Source organism: Aethalodelphis obliquidens, unplaced genomic scaffold (genome assembly GCF_003676395.1).
Source record: "Aethalodelphis obliquidens isolate GAN/ISIS:26980383/991018 unplaced genomic scaffold, ASM367639v1 scaffold2, whole genome shotgun sequence".
Classification (NCBI taxonomy): domain Eukaryota; kingdom Metazoa; phylum Chordata; class Mammalia; order Artiodactyla; family Delphinidae; genus Aethalodelphis; species Aethalodelphis obliquidens.
In genome coordinates, this window is record NW_020837946.1 from 70,041,704 (window position 1) to 70,051,522 (window position 9,819).

The window sequence follows — 9,819 nt, forward strand, 5'->3', positions numbered from 1 at the left end:
ACAAGCAGGAACCACTCCTCCAAAGTGCAGGTGGGCCAAGGCTGGGAAACTGGCTTCTGGGATACCTGTGAGACTCATTGGGAAGCTGTCAATCAAGACGCTACTGAAACTTGATGAGAAGCTGTCTGCACATGTGCCACAGAAACTTGATGAGGGTGAGTGCCACTGGAAGAAATGCAAGCATGAAGCTGGCAGCCGTGAGATAGGAACAAGAAGCAAATGGAAGATACCAGAACCAGTAAGAGAAGTCCTGTTCCTCTTGTAGTGTCTCTCCAGTTCTCTTACTGACAAAGTTTAACATCGTGCTCATTGCAAAGAAGAAATATTCCAACATTCCATCTCCATTTTTTTAGGGCAGACAACAAAGGTGGCTTTGGAACTAGGAAGCAATACAGTTTTAGCTGGAACACTTTTGAAGGTAGGGGATTCGTTTTCATTTTACCCTGTTATGTCAGTATTCAATGGTAGCTTTTATTTAAGTATATCCTCTATATTACTTGAAGGTAGGTAAAACAGGTCTCTTATAAAATGTCTCTTCAGGTCCTCACCAAAGTCTTGAGGCTCCCCAAATCCTCCTTGACTAAGGTCCAAAATAGGTTGACTTTTATTTGTAATATAAGACTTTGACCCCAATTAAAATGTAACTACCTCATGAAAGAAAACTGTTATACTGTTATGGGCCGTTAAACCTTAGGGTGACTGAAGACTCTAATGATAACCATTGATAAGGGAAATGAGAAATTTTTGAGGAACTAGGATGGGGTGGTCACTGAAGGGGAACATGGGCTAAGAATGAAGAGGCTAGGAGTACAAAAGACAGTTTTGTCCATTTCCCAGTTTTGTCTAAACCGATCACATAGAGAAAAGGCAGGGAATAAGACCCTTAAGGATAAGGGAGATATAACAGTAAATACAGTTACTGGGAACTTTGTATATGATAGGATGGCTTAGATATTTTTGAAGTGAAATAATGAATAACTAAACAGTAGTAGAAGATAGAAGTCCTCAACTGCATACAGTGGATGAAGGGGAGGGTAGTCTATGATGTCTAAGATGCCATCTGGCTCCAACACGTCAATAATTTGTCATTCTATTCCTTGGCATGATCGAATTTCTAACACAGAGCTTGTTTATGAGGGGACAGGACACAGGAGGAAATTGAGAAGAAAAGAAGGTGGAGTGGAGGTAAAGGTGGGGAGTGAAAGTGTGTGCCAGGATGGTTGCAGGTAGGTGGGCTGCAGAGATGACTTGCCCAGTGTGCAAGGCTGAAGGTGGGGTTCTTGAGAAGAAAAATGAAACTATCCAACTTGGAACAAATATAGTGAATTTAGTATTTGATGGTACATTCATTGTGGACATTCTGTTCTTGAATTAGAAGTCTTTTTTTTTTTGACCCTAAGCTGAAACTTTCCCCTATCATTAGGGAAACTTTCCTGTCTCTTCTGAACTTCTCTAAGCAACAAGATTCTGAAACACACAGTTTAGCTATATCTTACATATTCCTTCATTGTTGTAGAATTATTCCACGTATTTTGAAAGCAGAGGCCATGACTTGCACATAATTTATACTCTCACGGCACCTAGAAGTGCTATGAGGTTAATGATATGTTTAAGTTTTGATATATTATGAGTTAATGATATAATCAAAGGAAGAATTTCCTATTTGGCATTACATGTTAAGAAAAACTTCCTATAGCAACAAGACTCTTATTCACAGAAACAAAAGGCTAAAGGCTTTGGGCATTCACTCTTTTCTTGAATTGAGCCCCACCCAGAAACTTAAGGAAACCACCCAATTGAATACCTTGGTCCTGCCCATTTATAAGAATTATGGTCCAAATAAAACAAAGAAACTTTATGACAGTGCTCAGTACGAGCTAAAGTCATGACTGGCAGGACTCCAAGCTTTTTTCCAAGATTCTCAAAATAATTCAAGGTGTAAGACGAGAGAGCCAAAAATAAATATTAATAAAAAAGATAAAGAAACATATTTATTAAGTCACTTCATTGTGCCAGGTGCCATAGTATCTTAATGACTCATCTCAACCACACTATTAAGCAGATTTTGTTCTCACTCTGCAGATGAGAAAACAGAGGTGGCAGGGTCACACAGTCACTGATGTGGAACCAGGATTTGGATTGAGGCCTGTCTAACTCTGGAGCCCAGGCTCTTTCTACCACATGACATAGTCTCTCTTGAGAAGAGAATCTATAATCATCAGAATGAGTGGCAAATTCACTTACTTAGATTAGGTGCATGACCTGGGTCTCCTCTAAAAGCAGAGAACATTTCCTTGAGGATTGGGTTTGTAGCTTTGAATGAAATTGGCTAGAATGAAGTGGGGCTTGTCAGGGAAGTGGCCTAGACAAGAACCACAGTTTTAATCCAATTGGTGGCCCAGCAGGGCAGGCATGTGACAGGGAAGATTTTTTTCCAGCTGCCGAAACGAGGGGGCATGATCTGGAAACAGGTAGCACCACAGATGGGATAGCTTTGGAGCCTTGTAAATTTTTGAAGCTAAAAGTACCTGAAATATTTATTTGTTGGGATTTCCCATTACACTTTTAAAATTTCTGTCATCTAGAGGAGATAGCTTTTGTGTACACACATTCTCTTTCTGAGGAAAGGGTTATTTAATAACTGAAAGCTCTGAGTAGAATAAATTACTTGTACTAATATATGGGATACAGAGAGGTATAAAACATTATAATCTAATCTAATGAAGAGAAGAGAGATTAGAGGCGGGGAGATCAGTTAGGAATGATTATTAGACTGTACAATTGGCAGAATACGGGGACTGAATAAATGTGGGCAACCAAGGAAAGGCAGTTGTTGAGGATGCTACTGGGTTTCTAAGTGGATGACTGGAAAGTTGGTAATGCCAGTATCTGAGTGCTGAATGCTGTGTCAGACACCATTCCAGATGCTGCATGCAAATATCTCATTTCATTGAATCTTCGTAATCACGCTAGAGCCTAGATGAAGGATGTAGAGAGAACAGGACCATGGTGGTGGAGAAGATTTGTTCACTTTTATGGAAATTCAGGAGGCAATCGAGCATTCACGTGGAGATATCTTAGCCAGGATTTATATTCACTCATAAAGTATTAAGGTGGTAAATCCTACAAGAGTCTGAGGAGACTGGAATTGAAGTTCTGTATCTCAATCATTATTCCCCCTTTCCCCACAATTTTACTGAGAAATAATTGATATACACCACTGTTTAAGTTTAAGGTGTATGGCATGATGGTTTGATTTACAAATATTGTGAAATAATTACCATACTAGGTTTAATTAACAGCCATCATTTCTTAAAGATAAGACAAAAATAAAAGGAAAAAAAAACCTCCTTGTGATGAGAACTCTTAGGATCTACTCTCTTAACTGTCCTATCTATCATGTGGCAGTGTTAACTATAGTCATCATGTTGTACATTATATCCCTCTTACTTATTTATAACTGGAAGTTTGTGTCTTTTGACCACGTTCCTTCAATTCCTCCTTCCCCTCCCCCTCTGCCTCTGGTAACCACAAATCTGATCTCTTTTTCAACGAGTTTGGTGTATTTATTTGTTTGTGTGGATTTTTATTAGATTCTACCTATAAGTAAGATCTTATTCCTTCTTTGTCTTACTTATTTCAGTTAGCATAATTCCTCCAAGGTCCATCCATGCTGTCACAAACGGTAGGATTTCCTCGTGTTTTTGTATGGGTGAATAATATAATATGTATATATCTCACAACTTCTTTATCCGTTCATCCACTGATGGACACTTAGGTTGCTTTCATGTCTTGGCTATTGTAAATAATGCTGCTATGAACATGGGGAGGCAGATATCTTTTCGAGTTAGTGTTTTCATTTCCTTTAGATATATTTCCAGAAGTGGAATTGCTGGATCATACAGTAGTTCTAGTTTTGATTTTTTGAGGAAGCTCCATACTGTTTTCCATGGTGGCTGTACCAATTTACAGTCTCACTAACAGTGCACATGTGTTCCCTTTTCTCTACATCCACGCCAGCATGTATCTTTTGTCTTTTTGTTACCATTCCCTTTTGAAACTTCTTGACAAATAATTACTCTCTCTGAACAATTCCTGTCCCCAAACCCCCCAACCCAAACTCCACCCCCTGGGCCAGCTATAATCTTGTCAGGATGCATCACCTTGCCTCTTTTTATTTTTGGAGTTGAGTTTCTGGGTTAGCTTTTTTGGTGACCCCTGAGCAGATGTACAGATAATGTGGGCTCTTAACACTGTTCTCTGCTCTTGGGCTTCAGAGAGGGTACGGAGAAAATGGAACCCTCCTACACTGTTGGTGGGAATGTAAACTGGTGCAGCCACTATGTAGAACAGCATGGAGGTTTCTTAAGAAACTAAAAATAGAGCTACCATATGATCCATCAATCCCACTCCTGGGCATATACCCAGAGAAGAACATGGTTTGAAAGGATACATGTACCCCAATGTTCATTGCAGTGCTGTTTACAATAGTCAAGGCATGGAAGCAAGCTAAAAGTCCATCAAAAGATGAATGGATAAAGAAGATTTGGTACATATATGTAATGCAACGGAATATTACTCAGCTAATAAAAAGAATAAAATAATGCCATTTGCAGCAACATGGATGGACATGGAGATTATCATACTAAGTGAAGTAAGTCAGACAAAGACAAGTATCATATGCTATTGCTTATGTGCAGAACCTAAAAAAAATGATACAAGTGAACTTATTTACAAAACAGAAACAGACTCACAGATTTTGGGAACGAAATTTTGGGCACCGGGGTTGGGAGTGGGGGAGGGATAGATTGGGAGTTTAGGATTGACATGTAAAATCCACACTGCTATATTTAAAATAGATAATCAACAAGGACCTACTGTATAGCACAGGGAATGCTGCTCAGTATTCTGTAATAACCTAAATGGGAAAAGAATTTGAAAAAGAATAGATACATGTATATGTATAACTGAATCACATTCTTGTACACTTGAAATGAACACAACATTGTTAATCGACGATGGCTCCAATATAAAATAAAAATTTTAAAAAAACATAAAAAAAAAAAGAAAATCAGAGGCAACAGGAACAAGTCTACTTATACTGCTACACACATCAGTAATTTTACTATTGAGACAATTTAAACACAAAGTGTAGATTTGGGCTATATCTTTCAACAAGACAATGGCTTAATTTATAGACTTATTTGAAGTACTGCTTCAGTCAATATGGTTGAACCCAGTTTGGTGTGTAGAATTAGCCTCAGAGACTTTCATCACTCTTTCAGGGTGGTTCCCACAGACGGATAATGAATAGACTGGGCAAATGAGAATAATTTTTTTAGGCTAGAGCCAACAGAGGAGCAGATTTCCAAAACGTCTATTTAAGGTCTTTTAGGCCTTCTTTCCCAGAAAGCCTGAATCGAGGGGCTTCACTTAGTATCCATCTACCTCTGGTCTTTTACATTCCTGATCCTCAAATTATGATGCAATTCTGATCTATTGTGTTCCTAATTTAGGCATGATCAACAGACTCAAACAGCCTGTGGCCTGTGCTACTTCTAAACTTTACTCTTGATTTCAATAATCATATTTCCAATCTTGAAATTACAATCTTGGCCTGATTCCTGCTTCTCCCTTGCTAGAGTTCTGGTTTCCGTGGCCTTGAATTTGCTTGAGTATGAATCATCCCATTGTTGTGACTCATCAGGAAAGATCCTGCCACTGCTTTCACAGCTTGCCTGCTAGTAAAGATTTAAGAAGTTAACATATCTCAAATCCCCCAAATCTTTTCTTTGATTTCATCTTTACTGTCATTGAGGTCAGTTTAAGACAGGGAGAAAACATAATTGCTTTGCCTTCTCTTCAAAGCCAACATAACTTCTTAAAAGTAATGACAGAATTAAAACCTGACGGAGACTTGGAGACCTGTTCCTCTTCTAAGTACTTACACTGTGTGGGCTGCCTCATAAATGGGCTCATAAATGCAGCCCACACAGTGTAAAACAGTCTGTGGCAACTTGATAGAAATCAGAGATTCACATTCTGGAATAAATGAAGACTGGAAAAGATTGTTTTGTCTATAACCTGGCGTTTCCTCAGTAGATAGGAGAGAGGATTGCCATACTTAGACATGATAGAACCTATCAATATGGACAAGCAGGTGAGGGAAAGAAGCTGAGATGGGAAAGATGGATACAGAACTGCCCTTCCAGGGATAGCTGGGTGTCCTCCACGCAGAGCACAACAAGCATGATTTGTACAGGGCTGGTTTTGGCGGGTACTGATTTTCTAGCCTGGTTCAAAAAGAGCCAATTCATTCCCTGAGCAAAGGAAGACCCTAGTCCTTGCTGTTGATGAGGAAAACATTACCTGCTGCCCAGAGTTCAGTTACTTAAGCCTGTAGTACCCAAAGGACAGTATATGGACTGTTGTCTATTATCAGACCACGTGAAATGAGGAGGATAATGTAGTGGTTTTTCCTCTAAAGCTAAATTTAGTCACTTTAAAGAATTGCTTTTTAGTCTGTGATTTGTTCCCTCCTATTTTATTTTTTTTGGTATTAATATGTGCTTTTAAAAAATAAAACAACAGTGTTAGTGGATGGTCATTATTGGTTTTTATGTCTTTGCTTAGCAAATTAAAGATGAACAACCTTATATTAGTCTCCAAAATATTTTTTGAAAATATTACTAGTTCATAAAATCCAAACATTTTGGAAGTTCTGATCTAAGCCACACACTCTCCAGCTATATACCAACTGACAAGGAAACAGGAAACCTAATCAGGGAGAGACCATGTTTTTTGCATGGTAGCAAACGGAGTGTGGAACAAAAGTGGCATCGAATTCCAGACCCAATTCTCTAAGTCAGCAGTAGCAGCTGCTGACCATCCTAAATGTCATCTATGGGTTTTCTATCAAAGCTATTTTTTTTTTTTTTTTTGTGGTACGCGGGCCTCTCACTGTTGTGGCCTCTCCCGTTGCGGAGCACAGGCTCCAGACGCGCAGGCTCAGCGGCCATGGCTCACGGGCCCAGCCGCCCCGCGGCATGTGGGATCTTCCCGGACCGGGGAACGAACCCGTGTCCCCTGCATCAGCAGGTGGACTCTCAACCACTGCGCCACCAGGGAAGCCCTATCAAAGCTATTTTTGAGTACCATTTGAAATTATTGTTGTTGTTTGGTTATTATTGATAGTAAATCAGGAAGATGAAAATCAAGGATTTCATGAGAAGTATTGATAAAGCACAAACTATAATTACATAGTTACAGATAAAATGAATGTAATGTTATCTTAAGTGACCATTTAAACATACTAGTTTATTATTCACTGTCAGGTTGGTGTCACTAAGAGATGCTGTTAAATTGTCTGGCCAGGCTGAATCAAAATCCACTCCCTTTGGGAAATGCTCCTCTTGGAATTGATTGTTTCTTTGTCTAAACTCTCATCATATCCATGTCAGGGATGCAAATGCTGGACATTGGGTTAGGTTGCTGTGTTGGGAAGGATTCTAAGGCTAAATATGTGCTCAAAGAGAAAGAATGTTATCAATGGTCATTGATATCTTCCAAAGGCTCCAGAGGCAAGGTAGTGGGACATATGTTTGGTGGCTGTGTATTTACCAACTTGGATTGATACCCTCACTTGATATGTAGCATATACTGCTCTAAATTGTAGCTATCAGTTAATGTATACAGAGACACTCTTTCTTGTCACCATGGTGCTTCCTGTGAACTGAATATAAAAGTGGGTTTTCATAAAATGGATTGTGCTTTTCCATAGGAGCAACGCTTTAATTGTGGGATATATTTCTACCCACAGACTCAACATCAAATATACCAGAAATAGCAAACAAAGAATGTCCCACAAAAGAAAAAAGGCCTTGAAACAAGAGCATTGCTTTCTTCCTTAGAATTTAGAGATAAAAAAGACCATCCATGTCCTTGCTACCTACGTGTGGTTGACAGATCGGCGGCATCAGCACCATTAGACTATTAGAAATGCAAAATTTTAGGGCCTTGCCTCTGCCTTTTGACAAGATCCCCAGGTGATTCTTGCTCTGTCAAGGAAACCAGGGCCTGGCAGAGTAGCGAACCGAACAAAGTCTCTCATGACCACAGGATGAGGGCATTCTTAGCACAAGTTTAAAAGAGGAGCCCAGGGCAGCGGGGACACAGGACCAGGCCAAGTCATCAGGAGGGCTGAAAGGAAGAGCTGCGTCATAGGAAATGCTGCTGGGCTGTGCCTGGAAAGTCAGTGCAAACTCACCGGGCTCCTTCCTGGGAAGAGATGATGTGGCCCTTCTAAAATCCCAACGAGTGCCTTGGCTGGAGTTGGGACTCAGAGATTAATCAGTGGGAGAGGTATAATAAACAAAAGGGGAGAGAACTAGTCATGTCTTTTCCATCCTACTTCCCTCAGGCGGCTCATTAAAATCATCTGGGGAACCTTAGAAACCCTCTAGCGCCTGGGTACCACCCCAAGAGATTCTGACTTAATTGGTCTCAGGTCTGTCCCAAGTATCAGTATTTTAAAAATTTCCCCAATTGATTGTTTTGTGCAAACAGCATTGCAAAGTCTGTGATATTTTATTTCTTTAAAGACCTTTAAAATAAAGACCTTCAGGGGAAAAAAGTAATAAGTGTTTATACTCCATAAAAGAGCAGCTCTCCTATAGCATAAATACATGCTCACAGAAATTAATAAAAAATTAGATAAGCATTTAATTAGAAATATCTTTTTATTGTGTTAGAACCTAGAAGGATGGGGGTTGGGGCATGAATTTGAAGAGCTAAATATTTTTCCAAAACTACAAATAAAGTCTGTACTTTAAATTTCCTGTCGCAAACAGATACTCAGAAGTTTAAATTGGGATTAAGAATCGGGAGACCTGGATCTGATATGTGACCTCCTGCTGGTGATTAACCATGTTGACACTGATGAAAGCCTGGGTGAAGGTGAAGCGTGGCTGTTAATTAGACTGCCTTGAAGTGGAGCAGCTCCACAAAAGGCTAATCCTGGAAATGCAGAGATTCTTTTTATTACCTTAACACCTAGTTGGAAAATTCCTATGAAGGAAAGCAGCAAGAAGCTCATGTTTATCGGGAGCCTATTCTGTGCTGGGCTAGGCTTTCTCATTGCATTTTCACAACTACCTTGTGAATTAGATACTTTTCAGAGGATGAAGTAGGCTCCCAGAGACTAAGTAACTTGGACATAGTAAATGGCAGATCAGGATTCGAATTCAGGTATGTCTGTCTCTAGGGCCTGTGGTCTTTGTATAGCACACATGCTGTGTTCCCCAGAGGGCAGAAGGGCCTGTTAGATCGTGTTTTTTTGATATCCGTAAAGATATTTCCCACACACGATAGATGGCTGACAAGTATTTCTTTAAGAGTCCACAGCCAAGTGGCATGTGAAACGCATATTAAGTAGATGTGTCCAGCTGTGTTTTACATTGTGGTAATGGACTGTGGTCTGGCTCCTCTCACTTCCCATCACATCCCATCATTCTCTTTCTGGTAAATCTTCAACTATTCCCATCCTATGGTACACTCCTTCTCTCCCTGTGTAGCTGAAGAGCCGAATGCTGGACTAACTCCCAGACTCTCTATAAATCCTATAACTGATGATTCTGGCCTGACAGTCTTTGCCAGTTTAGGTGGAGTGTCAGATTGGACCAAGCCTGGAGACACCCAAGAGAATTCAACGAGTTGCATGGTGCTTGAGCCCCGATTTGACTTCAATCCAGGTGGAATTGGGATAGAATCATAACTTCAAATACTCTAATTCAGAGATTCGTTCAGGCTTAACACTCAATA